Source organism: Electrophorus electricus, chromosome 15, assembly GCF_041902795.1.
Source record: "Electrophorus electricus isolate QZ-2024a chromosome 15, ASM4190279v1, whole genome shotgun sequence".
NCBI lineage: Eukaryota > Metazoa > Chordata > Actinopteri > Gymnotiformes > Gymnotidae > Electrophorus > Electrophorus electricus.
In genome coordinates, this window is record NC_137511.1 from 11,460,520 (window position 1) to 11,485,746 (window position 25,227).

General features: G+C 38.1%; 1 pseudogene across 1 annotated transcript in view; it reads left to right on the forward strand.

The window, feature by feature from the left end:
* Positions 1-25,227, forward strand: part of LOC113589032 (calcium-activated potassium channel subunit alpha-1a-like) — an 87,749-nt pseudogene that overhangs the window by 41,492 nt on the left and 21,030 nt on the right. Inside the window, exons 3-18 of the transcript XR_014117179.1 lie at positions 1,709-1,770; positions 8,839-8,932; positions 9,254-9,365; positions 12,898-12,973; positions 14,704-14,779; positions 15,015-15,185; positions 16,181-16,272; positions 19,236-19,346; positions 19,727-19,832; positions 20,328-20,410; positions 20,564-20,633; positions 21,504-21,659; positions 22,072-22,181; positions 22,271-22,339; positions 22,707-22,793; positions 24,493-24,569. The product of XR_014117179.1 is annotated as a calcium-activated potassium channel subunit alpha-1a-like (transcript). The remainder of the gene's footprint in view (positions 1-1,708; positions 1,771-8,838; positions 8,933-9,253; positions 9,366-12,897; positions 12,974-14,703; positions 14,780-15,014; positions 15,186-16,180; positions 16,273-19,235; positions 19,347-19,726; positions 19,833-20,327; positions 20,411-20,563; positions 20,634-21,503; positions 21,660-22,071; positions 22,182-22,270; positions 22,340-22,706; positions 22,794-24,492; positions 24,570-25,227) is intronic.

The following is a 25,227-nucleotide window of genomic DNA, read 5'->3' on the forward strand; positions in this document are numbered from 1 at the left end:
ATTTTTGTGCTCAGGGTTTGATTCTGTGCTAGTGAAGGTGCGTGCTTCATGCAAGACAGGAGTCCAGAAGGTGGTATCTATGAACAATAGGTAGTTTTCATGTGTTTTTAAATCCTTGTATAGTACCTCTAGTCAGGACATCAAAAAGATTAACAACCACTGGCATATTTTACAAAGCAATAAACAATTGTCACATCTTTTTAAAGACCCTCCTCTTTGTGTCTTCTCCACATACAAAAACCTGTTTGACAAATTGATACTCACAAACACCTATATTTCTACTACTTCTACAACTCTGCAATGCCCAAGGCAGTTTTCCATGCTATAATTGTATATCTTGTTCTCAGTTTATTAAGTGTAAATGTTTTATACATCCTGTGACTTTAAAAACAAATATCAGACATCTCATTAATTGCACATCCATATATGTGGTTTATCATGTGTCCTTGCCCTCTTTTATATAAAGGGAAGACTAACTGAGTGTTGCACACTAGAATTATTGAACACATCAGCGCAGTTTGCAGATTAGACCACACTTTGCCTGTGGCTCGCCATTTTGAATCAGCCAAACACTCTTTTCTAGATTTATGTTTCCTAGGTATCGAGATGATTGGGATAAAAAGAGGAGGGAGAAACAGAGACAAAAGATTATTACAGAGGGAGGTGTTTTGGATTTGCGAGTTGGCTTCCATGTTACCTGTGGGGCCGAATGAAGACCTCAATCTTAACTGCTTTTATCATAAGAGGGTACATTTCCAGTGCTTAATACATCTTTTTAATGCTTGCTGTTGTTGTATACATTTTCCTTTTCACTTTCATTATATTTTTCTTTTGCTTTAACTCTCACTTTAAGACAGTAATTACACAACTTGTACAGGTGTATCCTAATCTGTTTTAGGCTATAAAAGGTGAGCATGGTGCAAGATGGTTTCCCATGAGCACGAGGGCATCTAAGATGAAATGTTTGCTCCTGGTTCACTGATTGGATTTCAAATCACATTAATGGAATACAGTTGATCAAAACTTCTTTTGGATTTACCTGATCTTTTTTTGGTAGTGTGCAGGCTAAATTCTTTATTTTTTTGGACAAACTATTTGCTTCTTGCAGCTACAAATGTCTTTCTGCTTGTTTTCTTGGATGAGTGCAACTACACACCTTTTTGTTTTTCATAAGTCACATTATTAAACAGCAGATATGCATCTCTGAACAGCTTCATCCAAACCCATGTTCCAAATGTGTCCTGGCGGAACTACATTTCTCAGTTTTTCTCTGACACAGTAGTGTCAGATATGCTGTTGAGTGTCCAGTGTGAATGCCATTTTGGCTAAAGTTGTCCTTGGCTCACTGAGAATCCAGCTTAGCAGATGTAGCCCAGACTGAAATGTATTATCTGAGAAATGTACCTGATATTTATCAGTATTACCAAAGCGTTGTAATACAGAAGCAGTGTGTCTCAGGTCTGAGGAATATTGTAGTGCATTCCATCCTCCTAAACTCCTGAAAGCACTTGTTAATTAACTTAAGAAATGAGCCTGGCGTTGGCAGCAGGGACCATGCTGAAATGTCCTGTGCAGGGGGACCTTTGCCATCAGGGCTGGGAATCAGTGCTTTGCAATGTGATATATCATTGCCATCTTAAATGTTTCTGGAATGTATGGTATTAGCCATGTAAAGCATTTATCTTGCTCTCTGTTCATTTTCCTGCAGGTGGTGCTAGTCTTCATCCTCAGCATAGGAGGACTGGTCATTTACTTCATCGACTCCTCAGAGTGAGTACATCTGTTACTATGGTGTGGGTGAAGTGGAGAGACAGGTGGAGGGGTGGTATAGTGCTTGCAAATGCCCTTTGAAGGGATCATTTTTCTTCTTCTTATTCTCAGCAGAACTTTAAAACTGGCTTAATATATGTGCTGATGTGCACATTTTCCCAGAGCTCTTAAAAGTGATCAACATAAAGAAACATTACAACGCAGTGCATGCTCATGTGTATATACGTGTGTGTGTGTGTGTGTGTGTGTGTGTGTGTGTGTGTGTGTGCGAGAGAGAGAGAGAGATAGTTGTCTTTGCATCATTCTCATTTGTGCGAGGTGCGAGCTATGAATATGGACATTCCTATTGTCAATCCTGATCAATGTATTGGGCCCCCCAGCACTGGGTCTACTGGCACTCATGCAAAAGTAAAGTCAAGAGGCTTTTTATTGTCATGTCAGCTATATACAAATATATAATGAAATGAAATAAGGTTCCTCTAAGACCAAGGTAACTACAACACAAAAGAAGAACATAAGTGTACACAATACATATAAAACACTCATGCACTAATATATAAACGCAATATTGTTACATTGAATTTTGTCAGTCAGTGGGAGTTGAGGAGTCACTGGGAGATGAGGAGTCTGGCATGAGGGAAGAAACTATTGGCTGTAAGGGGCTGAATGCTTCAGTACCTCTTCCCAGATGGTAAGAGAGAGTTTGGGTGAAGGGTGTGTGGAATCATCCACAATGCTGGTATCTTAGCAGAGGCAGCTTGTGTTGTAAATGTCCATGATGGAGGGGAGAGATGCAGTATTTGGTGTGTGGCAGGGCAGTAGGTCCTGCTTTTGTCTTTAATGCTGACGGTTGGGGCATTAGGTCTTGCTATTGACTATAAAGTTGTTGCTGGGAGGTATAACAGTGGATATATCAATTGATGTAGAGTTGTGGTGGCTGGTGACTCAGAAGTGCTTGTTGAGTAACACAGTGATTAGGAAGAGGAAAAGGCTCCTTTCCTGTTTGAAAGAAACCAGCATCAGGGAGAGCAGCAGAAGGAAAGCAAGCCAACACTCACTGCCAGTCTGGCTCCTTCTCCAAACACCCCACCCCCTTTGTCCTTTTAACTTTCCCACAGTAGTTTGAGACTACTGTGGAAGTGAAACCTTTCCTCTCCTAACCCCTCCCCTTTCCTCTTAACCCCCCCATCCTAACCCCTTATCTTCCTCTCCTAATCTGTCCCTTCCAAACCCCTCCCCAACTCTCCTAAATGCTCCCCTCCTAATCCCTTCCCTTGCTCTCCAAACCCCTCACCTCTCCTCTTAGCTCCCCTCCTCTCCTAACTCCTCCCCTCCTAACACCTCCCTTCTCCTCCTAACCCTTCCCTTATTCTCTTAACCTCTGTACCTTCCTTTCTTTCTTATGCCAGGGCCAACTACTTTACTGAGCTACTTCACTCAGCTACTTTAATGTCTCACACAAACCGAGTCAAAAACCTCCCTTCCTTTCATTTCTTGACTTTCCATTCAAAAATGGGTTGTTTGTTACATTTACACAAATTGTTACATTTTGGTGCATGCATTTTTAACAGAAAACTTTAAAAAAGCATCCACAACTAAATATAAAGTAAAATCTATCAGTAATTATTTTGTTTTCTTTTTAATGTACAGCAGTTACATCCCAACAGCCATAACACAAAAAGTTTTTTTTTCTTTTTTCATTTTTTTCTTTTTTACACATTGACAAAGCTATGTATTGTTATTTATCATGCACCCTACAGGCTGATTTCCCAGATACACTAGCCTGAGCCGATATATTTTTATTTTGCCTGCCACTAGCTCCATTCATAGAGTTTTAAGATACAAGAAAGAATCAAGATCCACTCTTGCTTCAAATGTGAAAAAGCTCAGTTGTGTGTGTATAATCTTTCACTGTAACAAAGACCAAGATTTGAAGTGGGTCTGTCTGCATATGAGGCTGTGAAAGCTGCCTCATCAAAAGAGGACAAAAGAATAAAATAAATATAAGGGCAAAACTGAGGTGTGGACTAGATTTTTATGAACTTCTAAGTTCTGGAAGTAATAGAATGTGGTATATACATCTCTAAAACATTTAATTGTGAGCAACATTCTACAGCAAGGTAAAAATTCCTAGCTCACGGCTAAGAAGATTAAGACCTACTTATCAAATTAAGATGATTTCTTAGAAAAATAGGTGACCACCTCAGAGCCCAGACCATAACATCACTACATTTTGGATTGCCTGGATCATAAGAAGCAGAAAATATAACCAACTTCTAAATCCTAAAGGTTATGAGCACAAAAATATATACCTATGTCATAGGTAATATTGATTACTGAGTGGGTCTCTTGCAGTGTAGTACCGAATGCTTTTTCTCTGTTCACCACCAAGCCCTTTCCTCTGGCCTCCCTCTGACCCGAGTCTTCAGTGGGGTATTAGTTGCATTATATCTCTCTTAATTACAGAGGGCACTCGGTTTTGGCTCATCCTCTATCAAAGCACCATGACAAGACTCTGCTCAGGCCTGGTGTAATATATTGAAGTGCTTGTGTTCCCTGCAGTACTAGAGCTCACCTGCCAGAGCAATAGCTGCTCATCCAACAGAGCTCATCCAAAAGAGCTAGTCCAGGCAAGTGTACGTTCCACTTTCTGGTATTGGCTCTTTGCCTGGTCTCTCCACTGTTTACTACAGTCAATTCACTTAAATTTAATGCAAGCTCATTATACATATGCGTATAAATATAGTGAAAACGTGAGCAAAAATTAATTCGATTAACTCAAATTGTCTCAATCTATAAGGAAGGCATTTATCATGTCCAACTTAATTTGACAGTAAACACTATAAAAACCAGGCTCATGTAAAGTGCATCCGGAAAGTGTTCACAGTGCTTCACTTTTTCCACATTTTATGTTTCAGCCTTATTCCAAAATTGATTAAATCCATTTTTCACTCAAAATTCTACACACAGTACCCCATAATTACAAAGTGAAAAAAGTTTGTTTGGAATTTTTGCAAATTTATTAAAAATTAAAAAAAAAACAACAAAACACATGTACGTAAGTAATCACAGCCTCAAAATTGAGCATTCTGTTTCCACTGATCATCCTTCAGTTTTTTCGACTTGATTGCAGTCCACCTGTGGTAAATCCAGTTGATTGGACATGATTTGGAAAGGCACACACCTGTCTATATAAGGTCCCAAAGTTGATAGTACATGTCAGAGCACAAACCAAGACATGAAGTCCAAGGAATTGTCTGTAGACCTCCGAGACAGAATTGTATTGAGGCACAGATTGGGGAAAGGGTACAGAAAACTTTCTGCAGCATTGAAGGTCCCAATGAGCACAGTGGCTCATCAGCTGGCCAATTCCATCCCTACAGTGAAGCATGGTAGTGGCAGCATCATGCTGTGGGGTTGTTTTTCTTCAGCAGTAACTGGGAGACTAGTCACTGTTGAGGGAAAGATGAATGCAACAATGTAGAGAGACATCCTTGAAAACCTGCTCCAGAGCGCTCTGGACTTCAGACTGGGGCGAAGGTTCATCTTCCATAAATTTTGCAAAAATTCCAAACAAACTTTTTTTCACTTTGTAATTATGGGGTATTGCGTGTAGAATTTTGAGGGGGGAAAAATGAATTTAATCAATTTTGGATAAGGCTGTAACATAACAAAATGTGGAAAAAGTGAAGCATTGTGAATACTTTCTGGATGCACTGTACATATGAGTGTTAAACACAGAACAATGACCAAATAAAAAGAATACAAACACTATTATAAACAACCTAAAGCCACAATTAATGTAGATACATGCCGATACAAGACCTCTGCTCAGTAGCTGCTGATTGTCCAATTCCTCTTACAGCCCTGTAGAATCCACACAGGAGGCATCAGATTTCCAGGGAAAAAGTGATCTCCCACCACTGTCCCACAGCAGAGAGGTGTTTGTGGCCTTTCATAGAGGTCTGGCACTAGCCTCTTTCTTTAGCTACTCTCATGTGTTCTCCCAGCCATCCTTACAGTACATTTGCATTGTGGTGAAGTGAAATTCTTGTTTTGCCTCCTGCTGGCCACTTTGGGGGCATGTCACTGAAACACAAACAAATTTATCAGTCCAGGAGCACAAACTTCATCAAACACCTTCTTCTAATACATCTTTGTATTCCTGATCAGTTTGCAGCTTGATGTGACATGACAATATAGCCCATGCTGTGCTTATTGGCTGCAGTCCAGCAAAAAAAAAAAAAAAAAAAAATCTAATTTGCATAAATTTGAGAAGATTTCGAGCTCTGTATGCTTGGTTCACAACACGCTCACTACCATAATTCTCTGCGCACAACCGCCACCTGTCTCCAAATGAACAAGTGAGCAAGAAAATATCTCCCCCTCTCTTCAAATCCAGTGTAGAACTGGACAGAATGGCCTCAGAGTGGTGTAGAGTAAAGGGAAAGCAAGCCACCAGAGTTCACCCAGGCCTGCTCTCTTGGTCCTTCTCAGAGCAGAGAGTGATGGGGCAGATAAGGGCATGATGCTGACTCCACCTCTGACGAACAGAGGACACACCTGCTGCCTTAGGGATGCTAACAGCAGGGTTTTCAATGTAAAAAGGTCTGAACCACTGAAAGCTGCTTATTATACTGAAAAGAAAGAATGCATGTTCTGTTAGCAAACTGTTTCACAGTATCTTTCAAATAGAGTTTTACTGCATACATTCGCATGTTGCACTAATAAACTATATTAGACATTTTATACTGAGCTGATTAAGATGAATTATTTTCACTATCATCGTTAGGCCCTGCTGTGCCACTTCCACTTCTTATTGGCCCCCCATACCCCTTATTTAGGTCCAAAGAATGATGAAACCCCCTGCCTTTACTTCCTCTTCATTAAAATCAGAAACCTAATCGACTGAGAGAATCAAATAATTAAACCTCCCTGATTGAACTGGGTGGTAATAGAGCAGGCAGCCAGGCTGTATAGCTGGGTCTTTCATGTCACTGGGTGTTTTGCATCTTTGTCTTTGTAATGACTGAACGTAGTGTGTGTCTGTTGCTCAGAAGAGAACACCTGGCTTTGTTTAGAACAGCCAGATCCACAGAGCCCGAGTGCCAACTGCCACTCAAGTGCGGACAATGCGTTTTTATAGTCTAAAGGGCTGGCAATGTGTGGGTGCTGTCTGAAATGACTGTGACCATACTTTTTAGGCTGTGTTCATTATTTATGAAGGATGTCTTTTGTGACTGGCTTGGCTTCACTTAATGCGGGATAGTCTCTGTGTAATGCACACCTGCTTTTAACTGTGGGGAAGTCCTTTGCAGTGTCATTGCTATTGTAGGTACAGTGGAAGCTGGAACTTCACTCTTCCACTGTATTGACCGAGGGGTCTGGCTTGGGGAGCTGGCTCGGGGTCCATGCGAACCCTTGGGGCTCTGCTGGTGTAGGGATTAGTGCAGGACATGAGCTTGTCCTCACGTTAGTACAGTTGTTTGTTAATGACTTGGGATCTGACAAGTTTTGAGGGGAGAAGGATATACTTGGACACTACTGCTGGAGTTTTGCCAACTCTGCTGTAAAACAGAGAGGAGTGACTGGCTAGGAGAACACAGGCCAGTCAGGCAACCATTGTTTATTGGAGGCTGAAAAGAAGAGCAACCCTCACTAGATATGTTTCTGTTGGAATTAGTAGTGTGTCAAGCAAGGCTGGGTGTCCTTTTCACAAGACCCATCAGTCACTAGCCCAAAACCAAACTTTGACTGCAGTACAATTCAGTCAGTGAACTGGTTTTTTGTTTGTTGTTTCTTATGTACAGCGTCCCAGAGTGCCATGGTAATTCCAACCTAGGTATATTTCTTTTGGTTTCTCTTGGCAAAGGCGATGATGCATGTTTGTTACTGTAAATGTTTTAGTGCTTAGTGGGTGTTTTTTGTTTAAAAATATTTGATGGTTACAAATTACTACAGAAGAGTTTTGCATTTTCTGTCTTGGTAAGTATGAAGATTTAATTTTTTTGCCCTGCTGTTTCAATGGTTGCCAGGAGGCATGTAGGACTATGAAAGTGCATGCTCTTAACCTTTCACCTAATGTTGGTCCATCCCTCTCACCCCTTTTATCACTAATTAGCAACCTTATTGGTGAACCGCTTTTTTAGCAATTAATGTGACGAGGTTTTAATGGTGACTTCTTTTTTTGCAGGTCATATGGTATTTCCTGCTGTGTTTTGATACAGAGTTGGGAATTAAACATACAGTGAGGTTTAACAATATATAATAAATTACCGTCTGTTACAAACAAATATAAATTGTGCTGAATATAAAATAATTTATATTACATATAAAATGTAGTCAGCACTCATATAATTGCGTCTTATTTATGGGTCTCATCGAGAAAACACAGACTCATTTAAGCACATGCCTCTTCACTATGTAGATAACCTCACCAGGCCACTAAATGGTGTTAATTGCAAGACCATACTCACTTCAACTGACATCATAACCAATCACCAACAAAAGAAACTTCAAATTCTACAAATTGAAGAAATAGTCTACAAATTAAAGACATTTTAACAAATGGAAAAAACCCCCAAAACATCTTGGCATGAATGCCAAGATTTTTCTTACAATTTTTCTGTCATTTGATTTTTCTTTAATTTATTTAATTTGTAGAAATTTCTTTATATCTTCAATTTAAAGGACTGTTTAGCAGCCTGGTGATAATGGTTGTGTGCCAAATGCATCTGTTTTTTCTCTGTGAGACCAATAAATAAGCAGTTATACAAGTGATCTTTTCCAATGTGCCATTTTACAGTTTTTGTTTGTTTGTTTTGTTTTTGTACAGGTTTTTCAGTTTGTGTTTGGGAAGCAGTCATTTAAGGAAATATTGCCTGATTCAGTTGCATGATTTACGATTTTCCAACTAATGAATGAATACATTCTCTTTTCCAGTTTTCACATTCTCCCTTCAAAAATATGGTTTCTGCCTCAGAGGTTAATAGCTAGCATGTTGTTGGCTGGTGATTCCACTGAAATGTGAATATCTACATTTTGAATAATGCGTTGCTGTTTGCACAGTCCTATAGAATCCTGCCAGGACTTCAGCAAGGACTTCAGCCTGCAAGTTGACATGGTGTTCAACATCTTCTTCCTGCTGTACTTCGGTCTACGTGTAAGGAGCCATGACATTAAACATTAAAGCTCAGTAAAAGATCCTATGAGATTTGTATGATCTAATATGTGTTGGATACAAAGTAATAGATGTTTTACATGATTATAGCCACTTTTCAGTTTTTTCATTTATGCCCTTTCACATACAACTTTGTATTTGGCACATATAGATATTATACATATAAATATATCAATATATTTTAATATCAAGGATAATTTTATGTTAAGGAGCTGTTATAATTTTAGTATGAAATGAACTTGTCTTGATGAAATGAACTTATATGACACACACACACTGCTCTGTGTCTCTCTCTCTGTTTAGTTCATTGCAGCTAATGATAAGCTATGGTTCTGGCTGGAGGTGAATTCAATTGTGGACTTCTTCACTGTGCCACCAGTATTTGTATCTGTGTACCTGAACAGGAGTTGGCTGGGTAAGTGCTGATCATGAGAATTTATGAACTCAGAGCATCTTAACACTGGCTCAGGATCAGACTTGTTAGCCCCACAAACTTTCATTCATTACAAAATGCATAACTGTTTATCATACAGGACTGTTTCTGGTTCAGCATCCTTGCTTATAGTGGTTGAATATATATGAGTAAGTGGTATTCAGAGTAGCTCAGTATCCAGGAAATGCTAGCTTCAATCACCACCTACTGGATGTCCCAGTTATGGCAGCTTAAATAAAGATCTTTGAACTTGCTCCTTCTTTTTTGGATGACTTGGCACATAGATTTATGGTCTTATTTGTAGAAATCCAGTCACTCTTGTTTTTGAGTTTGAGTTTTTTATTTTGACAGTATACTGAGATTAATCTGGTTAAGCATGGTGGATGAAAGTTCTACTATGAAACTTGCATGTTATTTGTTACTGATACAATTATGTAATTTATTGTTATACCTTTGACAAGCTGATTTATCAATTTATATTGAACTTGGAGAGACCATCTTTGCCTTCCCTTACTTCTCTCTGTGTGTGTGTGTGTGTGTGTGTGTGTGTGTGTGTGTGTGTGTGTAAATCACAGTAAATGGGCTTATTCCGCAGCAGGCGGAGTCTAACATGTGTGTGTGTGATTGCACGTGTGCATGCATGCACATTTTGTAATAATCAGCCTTCTTTGTATTGAGTGCTTTTGAATGCATTAGAAGTATCTGAGGACTCTAACTATCAGTTGATCTGAACGACAAACCAATGTCATAATGTCTGATTAAATGCTGATTAATGTTTGTGTAGATGTTTTATGAGGCTAATGTTTGTGTAGGTTTTTTATGAGTCCTTAGAGTGTCTCAAATAGAAACCCATCCATTACATGTGTGTTTGTTTATATCTCATTGAGGTGAGCCTTTGTGTAATGTGGAGGGGATTTGCAGTAAATTCCCTGCCCTTCCTGGTCAGTCAAACCTGATGATATGTCACAGAATGTGCTCACCATGTCCCTTCATGGGCATCATCCAGTGTTGATGTCATCACAGTTGCATCTGTTCTCTCTGTTCCTGGTCTGAGCAATTCTGACAGGAGAGCTAAGTACAGGACATGACGTAAGACTATCTAACCCTTTTTATATGGACCCTGCTTGAGAAACTTTATAGTGCACTTTAATAACAACAAAGCAGTGTACCCATTGTAAAAACAAAGTATACCCAAAGTTTTACGAAACAGATTATTTATGTTCGCAAAAGCTTATAAGCTATTTATTTATTTAATCAAAATGTAAAATAAGTTGAAAAGTAGCTCAGATATGAATGCCTGATCCCCAGTCAGCCCTGCATTCTACAGTCCATTGCTGCTTTGGCCCAGTGTGTGTCAGTGGAGACAGATTCTTAGTAACTGGATGCTGCCTGAGCTAAAATGGACTATGACTGCAAGCACACTCTAAGAGTACCCAGCTTGTGCAGAGCTTTGTAGGTGTTGGTGAGGTATAATCTTGTGCTGTTTTTGAGAGTGGGGCCTCGTAGGTGTGGGTGAACTCTGAGTATGATGAAACAGGAAAAGCATACTTTACTTTGGGCATCTTCTTTTCAATTAAAAATACTTTCTTGATGTTAATCTGTTTTTCTGTATGTGAGGCACCTTGGGATTTTGTTGAACATTATTATTATAATAATAATTATTATTATTTTGTCCATATCACAGCAAGGACTCCAGAATACCCTTGTGTAACTCAGATGAGTAGGGTGCTGTGCTGTTGGTGAAACAGGCTTTTATATGACTGCAGACTTCAGCTCCTAAAGAAGCTCATGCTGTAATATCCTGATGGAAGAGGGTTTGTTTTAAACTCACGATGCATGACTGAGCCGTAATCAGAATGCAGATCAAACCCCCACTGCTCCAGATGTGCCGTGAGGGTTTCAGCAATGCTTAGACTTCAAATCAGTTCGCACACCAGCTGGACCTTTTTCTGGAAGAGTGTTCTCTGCTGCAGAGGGGCAAAGATCAGTATAGCAAAGAAACCCTTGCCTCACAAAGATCCTGGTTTACAACAGGTGTAACAGAATCACACACTCCCAGACCCTTGCTAATGCTCACAAATGGAAAAAAAAAAACATGCATGCAGCTCTTTCAAAATGGATACCATGTGAAGGTGAGACCAGGCCATGCGCCAGTCAGCAATAAGGTTGAGCAGGGCGGCTTGCGTCATACTGTCTCCTTCTGCATTCCTGGCATATGCTGCTGGGGTAAGGCAGAGAAGGTTACCTGTCCCTTTACAATAACTGCACAGATGCTTCTCTACACAACGAGTGTGTAGCAGCTATAAAAAATCTAGTTAAAAAAAACCCTTTATGGCTCATGACTCACTTTCCTCAGAATATTATTTGTGCTTGTCTGCTTATTCCATCTTCCATAATTTACTTTTTTGAATGTAGGAAACCTTTGAAAATAAGATTCATATTAATTGTTAAAATTCAGTTTTCTTTTTTTAATTAATTAAAACCCCCATTACAGTAACACATTGTACGATGTATCATGTACATTCTCCCTCATGTTGATATACATATGGACCATAAATACACAAACTGGCCAGGAGCGCCAGTGGTACTTCATTACATGGTAATAAGGAATTGTTTGTGCTCATTAAATTTGTTATTTTAGGTTCAGGTAGTTTTATGGGGTAATCCTTATTTAAATGGCCTCTTATAATCACTTTGCTGTTCATATTTTAAGTATTTGAAGAGAACTCTGAAAAAGCAGTTTAAGGTCATATATAATCAACCCATCACCAAACATTTCATCAATAATTCAAAACTGCCCTTCACTGTGACTGCTAAAGACACACAAAGCAATAGAGAATTTGCATGGTTTTATATTAGTCCATGAGCAATCTGTTATTGTTTAGTAAGGTCCACTGGGACTGTTCTACTGAAATTGATCTGCTTGGATTTCCTTTTTATCCTACTACTTATTTTGCTTTTGCACTCCTGTAGCTCACCTGGTCGAGCAAGGTGCTAGAAAGACTGGGTCTTGGGTTTTGTGAACCTATATTCAAAGAATGTTCTGAACCTGAGTGATCTCACACATCTGTGTGTGTGTATGTATAAAGTCTTGCTAGGCTGTAGTTTGAGTTGTGCGGCAGTTTTAGTAGTTTAAAAAGTGGCACTGCGGCACTGATTATATTTTGTATCATTGGGTACTGACCTATTTGGTAGGCCACCTCCTGTTTTTGTATACTCCAAATTTCATCCCTCCCTGTTCCACTATCTCAGTCTACCAATAAAAATGATTCTGTATATGGTCAGTGCTGTAACACTTATGTCCCATCTTCTCTTGTTGACATTTTCTGCTCTCATAGATGATAGAAACCTCAACAAAACCAACCACCAGAAAGAAAATATCTACATCACTGCTCACCGTGCCTGAGGGATTTAAACTTGTGCACTGGAATAAGCATCCTCATTTACACAGTGTGGGAGTTGATTGTGCTTTGTTACATGATGTCTGAGTTTGTGCTTCCTGTGTTTCATGCAGGTTTGCGGTTTTTAAGAGCCTTAAGACTGATACAAATATCTGAAATCTTACAGTTTCTAAATATTTTACAAACTAGGTGAGTGCATGTTTTGCTTTTCTGTGCATGTGGCAAATAAACAAGTCTTGAATTATTCCTTAATGAAATGCCTCTTCACAGTATCTGAGCATGCCATTCAGTATTTATTTATTAGTTAAACCTGTAGATTTAGTTCTAGCAATCATTTACAGACCATGCTGTATGTTTATTGATAGTTTAATTTAATTTAATTTAATTTTTTATATTTCTGGAAATGCCTTTGCAATCCATTACAATTTTGGGATCAGTCATCAGTTCATTCAAAATATGTAATAAACTTTACCTCTTGACTAAGGACTATTATTCAGTCACGTTCGTATCAGGATCACAATTTGGAAACAGTGGAATTTTTGCAAGACAAATAGTTTTAATTACACATTTAAAGTTTATCAAGATTCCTAGCAAGATTCCTAACATGATTTAGATGACACTTTTTACTTTTCATTGCTTTTTTCTTTTATTTCTCTATTATTGTAATAGCTATGTAATAGTACTGTTAAAATGAACATGAGTAGCAGCTGTATCTTTTCCTCTGTTTCTTGTCATATAAGAGCAGTATAGGTATAGACTCATGCTTTGTGCTCTGATCTTAATTTATAAAATGTAATCACAGCTTTAAGGAATATTCCAGCACTAAATTTCTAAAAACATTTTTACAATGTTCAAGGTAAATTACAAAGCTAGTAAAATGTTCATTTATCAAATATAACCTCTTTTAAACTTCTCTGGGGCACAGTTTTTATTAATGAAAAAATCTTTTCCGGCATAAAAACATTTCCTAGATATCATTCTTGGCTTATCTGTACCTGCCCAAAATATAAACTATGAATCTTTATTTATGGGGCTGGTTACGGACTTAGTCGCTAGGAATGCCATCATGGATGTTATGGTTGTGTTTGCCCTAGGTTGTCATTCTTGGCGTAAAGGGTAGATCCAAATGGAACCGGTGGCATGGAGCAGGCATTGACGGTGCCGGCTTTAGTCACTGGTGAGCCGAGGAGGGATATATGTTGGAGGATGCTTATAGGTAATATCCAAGTAGAATGGTGCGGCTGTGTTTGCTTGTGGCTTAGTTCTTAAGAGATGTGATCATTTTTGCTAGTGGCAAGTAGTGTTTAAAAGGGGGTTTAAAGTGAGCTTGGAGGGGTGTGAGCTAGTTAGTAGGCTAATTTCAGTATCCCAAATTCATACACCACTGGTTGATTGACCCTTTAGCAATAACTGTTGCTCCCTTAGTTACTGGCTCGATTTATGTAAATGCTGGATAAATGCAACACTTCCAGAAATATTCATGCAAACGTGTAGAAAATAAAAACATTTAAAATTGCCCTGAATGTTTAAAATGTTTTTTTGAGGTTTAGGTGTGGAATATTCCTTAAAATTGCAATCACAGTATTTATCAGAAAAATTATTTAACTGTTCATCCTGTGTTCTTGGTTTCTGTAGACCCACACAACAGATATGAGTAGGTCTGTATATATTGATGACCTGGTAAAAACTCTCAAAACTGTTTTAAATAGCTATGTGGGATTAAATAGAGTAGCCTTTTCATTAAACTTATATAAGCATTTGGGAATCTACCCATCTCTCTGGATAAAACAAACATTAAACTCCATGGAGACCTTACCTGTGAAGGCATAAAACATGTCTACAATATTCATTTAAACACTTCTCTCTGCGAGATGATTTTTAGGGAGCATTCACTGATCCAGATGATTTTTGTTCTGCAGCAATTCCATAAAGCTGGTGAACTTGTGCTCAATCTTCATAAGCACATGGCTAACTGGTGCAGGCTTTATACACTTGGTAAGTTCATAATCCATACATTTTAGTTAAGAGAAAATAGCGCAGCTAATCAGCTTTTGTAAGTCATTAAATTTTACCCACTATCCAGTGAAAAGCCACATATATAGTGTATTCACATGTGATGGTGTGCAATTTACCAATTTATTTTAATGTACTATAAAACAAACAAAATATGTACAAATAAAAATAACTGCTTTTGTTCAAAGACGTTCAAAGTGTTTATTTCATGTTACAGGTGGAAAATTCAGGGGATCCTTGGAAAAATTTTGAAAATTCCCAGTCACTTACCTACTGGGAATGTGTATATCTGCTCATGGTAACCATGTCCACGGTGGGATATGGTGATATCTATGCTAAAACGGACCTTGGGCGTGTTTTCATGGTGTTTTTCATCCTCGGTGGTTTGGTAAAACAACTCTCATAACTTTTTGACCTTCTTGCTTTTAAGTCCCATGTCACTGTAATTACCTCCTCAGCCACTGTGCTTTAATACTAGAGCTAGTCGCAGATTCTACTTGTGGTTCCAGCACCAATCCAAATTCAGATTACCCAGTGATTACCTCCTGAGAGCTGCTTCCTGTCTTTTCTACACTGTGTGTGATGGGTAACAACAACAGCTCTCCCAAATATAATATTTCAAGTTTTATGCATTTATGTAATTTATGTATTATGGTTTTTTCCTTTTGTCTGTGTTAACTGGAACCATCAATATGTAAATTTTCTTTTTACTTGAAAATCAAATATGCACACGTCCCACCCCTAGTTTTACTTTACTAAACTCCAAGAAACCTTATCAAGGGTTGATGCATGATAACAAGGTCCTGATTGTCATAGTCTGCACTCCACAGAATGTTTGAATATAGAAAATCACAGTAGATCACAAGAGTACTTTTATCTTAAAATATTTATTTTATGCTTTGCTAAAACTTTAGAACTATAAATAAGCAACACTGATTATAGCTGAGGTTTTGTTTGTTGGTTTGTTTTGAATAGGTATCATTTTTTTGCAACTGTGTCAAATCAGACAGTGCTAGCTACTCAGCTCTTTGTTTGTTGGACTAAACATGGCTCTTGTGGTGTACTGCTTCTGTGTAGTATGACATTTCTCTGCTTTACTTAAGATACCTAAAATACATAATGGTAATCATCCAATGCTCTTCCACATCCCCTAAAACTGGGGGATTTTATGAACACATGAATGCTTTTTTCTTCTTCCTTTATCCAAATATTCCATTCTGCTCAAAATGTTCATTCAAAGTTTTATTTTACCTCTTGTATTTTTGCCATTAGAAATATAACATTTTAGTATATTTGACTTTATACTTCTTTCTTCTGTTTTTCTGTAGCTGAAACCTTTTCAGACTTTTTAGTGTCTTCCTCTGTCTCCTGTCATCTTCTCAGGCCATGTTTGCCAGCTACATCCCTGAAATCATAGAATTAATAGGAAACCGCAAGAAATATGGTGGTTCCTATAGTGCAGTAAATGGGAGAAAGTAAGTATTGTGTGTGGCTATTCTGCCCTGCTACAAAACCCCACCTGCATGCCTCTGTCTCTCTCTGTGTCTTGTGCATGTAGGCCATGTTTGCTCGCTATGTGCCAGAAATCGCTGCTCTCATCCTTAATCGGCAGAAATATGGAGGGACTTATAACTTGACTCCAGGCAGAAAGTAAGTCATGCACCTGACAAAATCTTTCTAGTATATTGATGCTAGTGGCTCAGTCTTATTGGCAAAGGTTGATTGTGAGATGCTGGATAGGGAACTGATTTCAGAAGAAGACAGCCTCCTCCCTCTGAACTCAGAGATTCCACTTTAGCTTTTGGGAGCAGCATCACTCTGTCTGATCGTCTTGGTGAAATGACACAGGTCATTCCATTGCTTATTGTGTATTGTGTAAACCACCATTGCTGGCAAAGTTGCATTTGGCATGAAACTTGAGCTTTTGTGTTTATCTGTGACTATTAGTGATATAAAGTATGTCTACGTTAACATGTTTTAACTGCTTTTGTAGTGTTGTATTGATAAAATTCTTTTGAATGCTTTCCATTAAGATAGACAGGTGTAGTATTGGTACCCTTGATAAGGATGAACAAGGATTTAATGCAAAACATTCACCACATGTCAGATATTGATTAAATTGCTGGTCAAACATGGGAAAATGCACACTTTATTCTAGTATAGTTATAAATATAGGATGAGGAAGATAGTGACATATGCATAACTAGAGTTCAGTTGCACAGCAGGGATCTAGCTGTAGTTTGTTAAAATAACAGTTGCAGTTTCTATTTAAAGTTGCCTTAGAGTGGAAAACTATTTACCTTGGCATATTTGAATACAGAGAGTTCAGTCAATGGAACTGACATACCATGAACCTCTGTTGTCACCTGCTTCAAATGTAAATCCTGCATGAGCAAAACGGTCGTAAAATGGACCAACTAGCCAATCAGAGCAGCCCCCCCCCCCAATAAAAATACCCTCCCAAACAATTCAAAGGGCCAAAATAATCTCTGGTCATGTATCACTCTGACCAAAGTAACGCACCATCTATATAGTCATCAGAGAACAATATAATAAATTTTATTCTGAATAAATATGTGCCATGATTAAACTTTATTTATGAGTTTATTGCAGGCAAGAAGCCTTGTGATGATGTGTTTATAAGATTCAGATTGAATGCAGTCTTCTGAACCAGTTTGTGGTACATGTAGATATCAGAATAGGGCTGCACATAAAGAGAGGGGCTCAATGTGACATGTTTAACATTGCATCCACAACAAAATGTGGTAGTTAGCATTTTTTGTACTTTATTGCAATTGTGTAATCCTTATCAGGGGTTCCAGGAGTTCACTGTTGTGTCTACATATTCCTTATCTAAAACTTTTATTTTGTCTTATATAGAATTACCATGCACAAGGACATAGTAACTAAAGTTTTCTTTTTTTTCTGTTTGACATAGAAAAGATATATTTTTTAAAAATGGCAAAAAACCCCAAAATTTTGAAGTTGAAAATGAAAATGAACTAAAAATATAAAGCTGCATTCAGTATGATTGAGAAAAGAGTGGACTTGAAAATTTGAATGAGTACAACTACCAAGCCCCTCCTGTTCCCTCTCCACTACACTACAGCCCTGCATCTAAATTTATCTTCACTGCACTACAGTGTACATTGCTTCTGAATCCCGTCCCTACCTTGGACACATTGTGAAATATAAACATTGCTGGCCAACAAACAATTGGAAATAAACCTTTTAGACATGCAAAGTAATCTACAGAAATTCAGTAAAAAAAAACCCATAAACTACCATACACTTATTTCAGTATTTAGAGGAATGTTAGCTACCTGTCAAGCAGAAATATGGCCAACTCAGCATCAGGCTTAAATAATTTCATGTCCCATAGCTCTTTCCACCTCTGAAAAACCATTCTGTTGTTTATAATTACTTTATTTTGTGTTTATTTTAATTATTTCTTATCTACTTTTCTTTGACAAGTAAACTGTTGTTGGCAAAGGAGGGATGAGCATTTTCTTCATTGATGGTGGTTGTTTAGCCGCAATTGCTTTGCAAAGCTCCTGAAGCTGCTTACTACTTGCACTTGACAGATCAAGAGCATGCACGTGCATGAGCAGTGATTGACGCACCATGACACTCCCCCTGGATCTGATTGGTTGTTTTGATTTGGGCACATTGGATTCTTGAAAATGGTTTTAGGAGGACTAAGTGGAACCAGAAGAGCCTGAATTTTTTACAGATGATCTGTCACATGTTATGCTAAATAAATCCTGTAATGGATATCCAGCATGGCACATAGCATAAATTTTGTATGACATAATCAACATACAACCTATAACATACACACTGTAGTATATTTAATAAGACTGCAGTGCCAGTAAATAATGCTTATATTATCTACAGAGTTTCCTTAATGTGACTGTCTGTGAGAGTAGAAGAGTGAAATCTCAAGGCAGCATGTTCACACCATGTCATATATACTGTAGTGGAAATTGTCTCAGCTGATTTTACAGCCCAGCAAATGTTCATAAAGGCAGTTTTAAAGGAGCTGTAAGCCATTTTTAACACCATAAAATAGTAAACAATATTTATGAATATTTCACATGAGATGAAGAATCATATTGCTTTGTAGCCCCTGAATAATCCTATTTATGCTTCATAGAATGGGTCCCCCCACATGAAGACAGCCATGTTTAAAACAGATTTAGTATAGAATTGCTGATACATCCAGGCCATTAGGTGTATAATGGCCATTTCATAATGTTTAGAAGAATCACTAGAAAAATTATTTTCAGAGAGATTACCAGAAAAGTGGCCAATGTGTCACTGGAGTAATTGAACTTTAATGACTCGTGTTGCTGTCTACTTTTAAATGTTTTTGAAAACAAGAGGGTGCTGTTTACAACAGTTTGCCATCTGATTGTTCATTAATTTTGTCTCCCAGGCATATTGTGGTGTGTGGCAACATTACTCTGGAAAGTGTCTCCAACTTCCTGAAAGACTTCCTACACGAGGACAGGGATGATGTTAATGTAGAAATAGTTTTTCTTCATAAGTAAGTACTGTACAGAAGTGTAAAAGATAATCACTGGAACTTTGAAAAATGGAAGAATTCGTTGGCTACAATGGCTACAATTTGATAACACTTTCTATGACAGCAAGATGTTCTATGTTGTAAATTGTAAGATTGTAAGCGATATAAATACTAAGCCTGTCCAACATAAAACAGCATACCCAATTTACAAAAAAATAAAAACTAATAAAATCCTACCAGCAGAGATTTGTTCTTGTGTTATTACAGAGGTTAGAAGAAGAAAATAACTAGATTTTGTCATTGCTGTGGCTGCTGTGACCTAAGGTGCATTACTGAAATCAGACACATCTGTATTCTTTTGTGTCCCCATTTGCAGTACTCTGTTGTTTTGTCCGTTACAGTATTGAACCTAATCTTGAGCTGGAAGCCTTATTCAAACGCCACTTCACTCAGGTGGTGTTCTTCCAGGGTTCCGTCCTAAATCCATACGATCTTGCTCGAGTCAAGGTATGGAAGTGTGCTTCTTACAGGATATATTTTACTGTTGCTTGGGTGTTAGAAACTGAAAATGCTTTAAGGTTCTATAGACATTTTTGCATGTTTTAAGGTTTATTTCTCCAAGCAAAACCTATAACCTGACGCTTATAAAGTAATAGAAGCTATTATAAAATAAATTATTAGAAGAGAATAGAAACTATTTTTTCCTAATTCACTGTCTCTGTTCCCAGTTCATTAGTAAGTCTCTGTGCATTTGACAGTACTGCCAGTTTGCGCCTCCCAGGTTCATTGTGTACTGTAGATTTGCTCAAGGCTTTTGTGTGATTAGGGCAGACATGTAGGCTCTCTGATTTGACACACAGCCATTTAGCCACGTAGCAGACTAAGGGAAAGAGCAACTCATTCAGCTATTCCAGTAAAAAACACCCACAGTTACAGGCAGCATGTGGCTCAACTGCGACCAAACATTAAAACTTCATATCTCTCTGTTGCGTACTGTTGTAGATTGAACTAGCAGATGCCTGTTTGATTATAGCGAATAAATACTCTTCAGACCCTGATGCAGAGGATGCATCCAATATCATGAGGTAAGAGATGCTAACCAATTTTAAATAATGTAGATTTGAATTGGTATTTGGGTGTCTCATATGTCTATTACCAGAACAAAATCTCCAAGAAAGAGATGCTGGCCAACATCTTGTGTAACTTTTACTACTGATTTTACATGTGTATTTTTCTAGAGTGATATCCATCAAGAACTACCATTCAAAGATACGCATTATCACCCAGATGCTGCAGTATCACAATAAGGTGAGAATGTCACATTACAAGGGCTCTCAGTATCCAAAGATTATCTTAATCTAAAACATCTTTTCAGACAGCACTAACCATTGATATATTGATAAATATACTGTTGGAGAAGGGTTGGTTTTGTGGATTTAAACATATCAATGTAAATGTATTTCCACATTGTCCAATATAAGGCTTTATTTGTGTCTAGAAAATATATCCAGTGTACAGCTTTCTGATTGTTACAGTTAGAGCTTTTAACTCATCTGTTTGCCATGCAGTTTGTTTTAGTCACCTTTTGGCCTTCAGCTTTGCTCCGGCCTGCAGTTGGCTGGGTATTTTAGGTGGCAAGCCATTCTCAACCCATAAGTGACCTTTTCATGTATAAAAATGCGTGATCAGAAACTGATCAGTGATGAGTGGGATAGAGGATATCTGGTAAACTGTGCAAGACCACAGAGTCTGTAACTCTAGACCAACACAATGCACCTGTAAGATGGGTGATAGTATATAGGTTTATATACACAGGCTATAATTAAACCCAGTGCTTGTGCATGTAAAAGCGTGACTTCTAGGTGAGGAGCCAGTAACAGTGTCAATACATGAATAGGACCTGAAGTTTGTGTGTGTGTGTGTGTGTGTGTGTGTGTTGTGTGTGCATGTACACACACATTGGTAGGAGCTGAAGTTTGCTTGTGTGTACGTGTGCATGTGTATATGTATGAGTCAATGGATAAGAGTTTATGCATGTGCATGTTTATGAGCATGTGTGTTAATAGAAGCTGAGGGCTCCTGTGTGTGGACATGGTCATACATGTTTGTATGCATGTAGCATGTGTGTGTGCTCATGTATGTGTGTAGCCAGTGCTAAGTGAATTTCTGGTTCACCAGGCTCACCTACTGAACATCCCCAGCTGGAACTGGAGGGAGGGTGATGATGCGATCTGCCTGGCTGAGCTGAAGCTGGGCTTCATTGCCCAGAGCTGCATGGCCCAGGGCCTCTCTACCATGCTGGCCAACCTCTTCTCCATGAGGTCCTCCATTCAGGTATGTCCTCCTGCTTTAGACCTGGTGCTTTCAAAACTTTTTTCTCATCTAAGGCTTGATTAGAAAAGCCTGTGCAGTTGATTGAGTCCCGTGTTAAATTAAAAATTGAAGCAGTCAAAGGCAAGCATGTAAAATGGACCGATGTGCAATTCTTAAAGTTGCTGTAGTCATGTAGGTATGATGGATTGTATAGATCTACCACTGATGAGGCTTGAATGTTTGTAGTGTCGATTGTTTTACCACCTTTAAACACTCGAAGAATGTACTGTGTAGCTGAACTATCTGCAGCAGGGTGTTCTGATTTAGGGAAATATAAATCAGTTGGGACTCTATCATCACAAGCTCAATATTATATGATTTGATACTTAAACTCAATATTACATGACTTGAATATAAACTCTGCTCTTTGGAGATTGAAGAGGATATATGGCAGAAGTATTATCTGGAAGGAGTATCCCAAGAAATGTACACAGATTACTTGTCTAGTGCCTTTGTGGGTTTATCATTCCCTGAGGTTTGTGAGTAAGTATTCTGTTCTGTTCTGTTATATAAAACATCACTTCTGGACATCACTTTCTCTTTAGAAATGCTCATTGTTTTTTTCCTTGCAGGCTGTGCTTTGTGAAACTAAATCTCTTGCTGATAGCCATTGAGTTCAAGTCTGATCAGAGAAATGTCAAGTGAGTGAACTTGTTCTTTTTGAATGTGCGTATTCAGTGATTTTAGCCTAGTTATGTGATGAATAGTACGTTTGCTTTGAACTTGATCATGCCATGCTGTGAAATCAGCTACAATGTGTGTGATTTGCTAAATTCTCTTGAAATATTTACTGTGAAATGAAGGGATCTAGAAAAGCTCTCCCTACCCACTACGCTGATCCTCTAAGATGATCCTGGGGAATTTCACACATGCAAGACAAAACCTAATCCATTCATGGTTGCTTTCTCAAGCTCATATGTTAGTGAAATATCACACATGCAAGACAAAACCTAATGGTTGGTTTCTCTGAACTAGTATTTGTGTTTGTGTGGTGTATTTGTGTTGCAGTATGATGATTAATCCAGGAAAACATGTGAAGTTGCAAGATAAAACACTGGGAATCTTCATCGCCGGTGATGCCAAAGAAGTAAAGAGGTAAAGAAAGAGAAATGGTAAATGGTACCAATGGCATTTTAAAGGGGAACTTCACCTTTTAAAGCACATCTAAACATGCATAGGCTGATGTCTAGGCACTTAAGATAATCATTATATAAATTGCTCAAATAATTAGTGAAAAGGAATAAAAAATATTCAGTTTCAGCATCTGTATTAAACACACTGTACACATAATCTGATGCAAATAGTTGATAGACACAAATGTTCTTAGTAATGACTTACTTTTTCATGAAAGGAATTTTGAGTTTGTTGAATTTGTTGATCATTGCAAAGAAAACACTGCAAGTAAAAGTACATCTTATTTAAAGACATAACACTAAGGCTTTTACTGTTTTGTGTCTTTAAAAATCTTTTGAGGAAATTGATTCTGACTAGTCAATTGGCATACTGAGTCATTCATCAGATTATAATTTAAATTGCTGAAAAAAAAATTACAACTGTACACACTGGCATAAAAGCTATCTGAGGTGACTAGAAATCATATGTGATTATGTAGAAAAAGGTAAACTTCCCCTTTAAATAAATGTTAAAAAGAATTTTACCCTAAAACTTTAAAATTTGCTTTAAATATATTTCTCAAGATTAGAGAGTGAAAGGCTCATATTCAAGATCAGTTTGCCTAAAGAAACATTTGTAGTTACCTACAGAGACATCAGTGATTGAAACAGCATAAGAAAAACAGCTCTTATGTGCCTTTCTCAACACAAGAATTCTAAGCTTTCTAATGGGAACAATGCTCTAAGCAAAAATCAAATTTGCCAATTTAATGAACGTCAAGACCACAGAAGAGTGACAGGGCTGCTACCTATGTCCTACACTGTTTAACACAGACATTAATAAACTGGCTAAATAAATCATCAGTGTAATAAAAGACCTGGCATCACGATAGATGACACCACCATTAAATGCCTACTCTATGTGGATGATCACAAGGCAAGATTAGACATTAGCAGCCTATTTGACCACAATTAAAGACAAACTAAGTAAAATGCTGGCAATGTAGACTCAGTGAGCACACATTGGCCATTGAGATTGCCCATAATAGGTAGACCTGGCTTCACAGAGAGGACAAGCTGTGCTCCCACTGCCACCTGGAAGTGGTGGAGACAGAGCTGCAGTTCCTACCCAAGTGTCCCAAATATGAAATAGAAACCCATTCTCATTTGAAGTATCTCCCCTGCATTTCTAGAAAAACTGTCCTGTCATGGAGAGAGGTGTCGGCTAATTATGCAAGTGGCAAGATTTGTGGCATCTTGTCTAATGAACAATGAGTAATTTTTAAGTTGGTCAATATTTTCGATTAATAATTGTTAATTATTTTCTAAATTATGTACTGTCCTTTGTGCTTTTCCTCTTTATTTTGCCTTTTTGTTTATGGTAATTTACTTTGTCAGTAATTTAACTTTTAAGATTTTTGCGAATAAAGCGTAATTGAATTGAGGGAGACAGAGAGAGACTGGTAGAAAGATAAAGAGACAAAAGAGAGAGACAAGCAGAGAGGGGGAGACACTGGGAGAGAGACAAGGAGAGAGATACAGAATGAGGCTGTACCTGAAGCATACGTCCTAAAACGCTACAACTCATCAAATATTCAGCATTACAGGAGGCTCAATATCTCTACACATTACTACACATCACTGTTTTAAATCACACCATGCTGTTATTTTCCTCTTCTTAGGGCCTCAGTGTACTGTAAGGCTTGCCATGATGACATCTCAGACCCCAAACTGATCAAGAAGTGTGGATGCAAGCAAAGTAAGTTCTCAGAAACAGTGCCTGTTATAACAAGAGCACATCTGTCACCATAATTTGTGGTAAAAGCCCTGCATGAGATGTGATTTTAAATCCCCCCTCACTGAAATCAGGCTGTACAGATTCAGAGATCTTGGCATGCTGCCTTTTCTGTTTTTTTGGTACTTTTTGTCCTGCGTTGCCCTCTGCACCACTGGAACCTTTCCATGGCTTTCCACTGCACCAGTGGGACCTTTCCAAACGTAGATGAACATTTAGGAAATGGCTTCCTCATGCAGCTCAAAACCATGTGGGTTGCCTGTTCTGTATTTACTCACATAGTGGCTGAATAGATATGTCCTGATATCAGAGGTGTTACAGTTCTCATTTCCCTTTAGGGAGTTTGTATAAAAGCTGTGCTTTCTGCATGGTAATGCATACATGTGTAATTAAATTTATGTCTTGTTTTGTTGTTGTGGTTTTTTTTTTGGCGGGGTCGGGTTGCTGTGGGGTAATTTGGTTTAGTGATATCTCTGTTTGGGGCTTTTTTCTTTTAACAAATTTTAAAGGAATTTTAAGGTCTTTTTAAGGAATTCTGTAAAAGTATTAATTTATTAACACTTGATATGTTCCTCCTTTTCTGCTGCCATGGGAGCAACTTGATCTTTACATTGATTTCCAT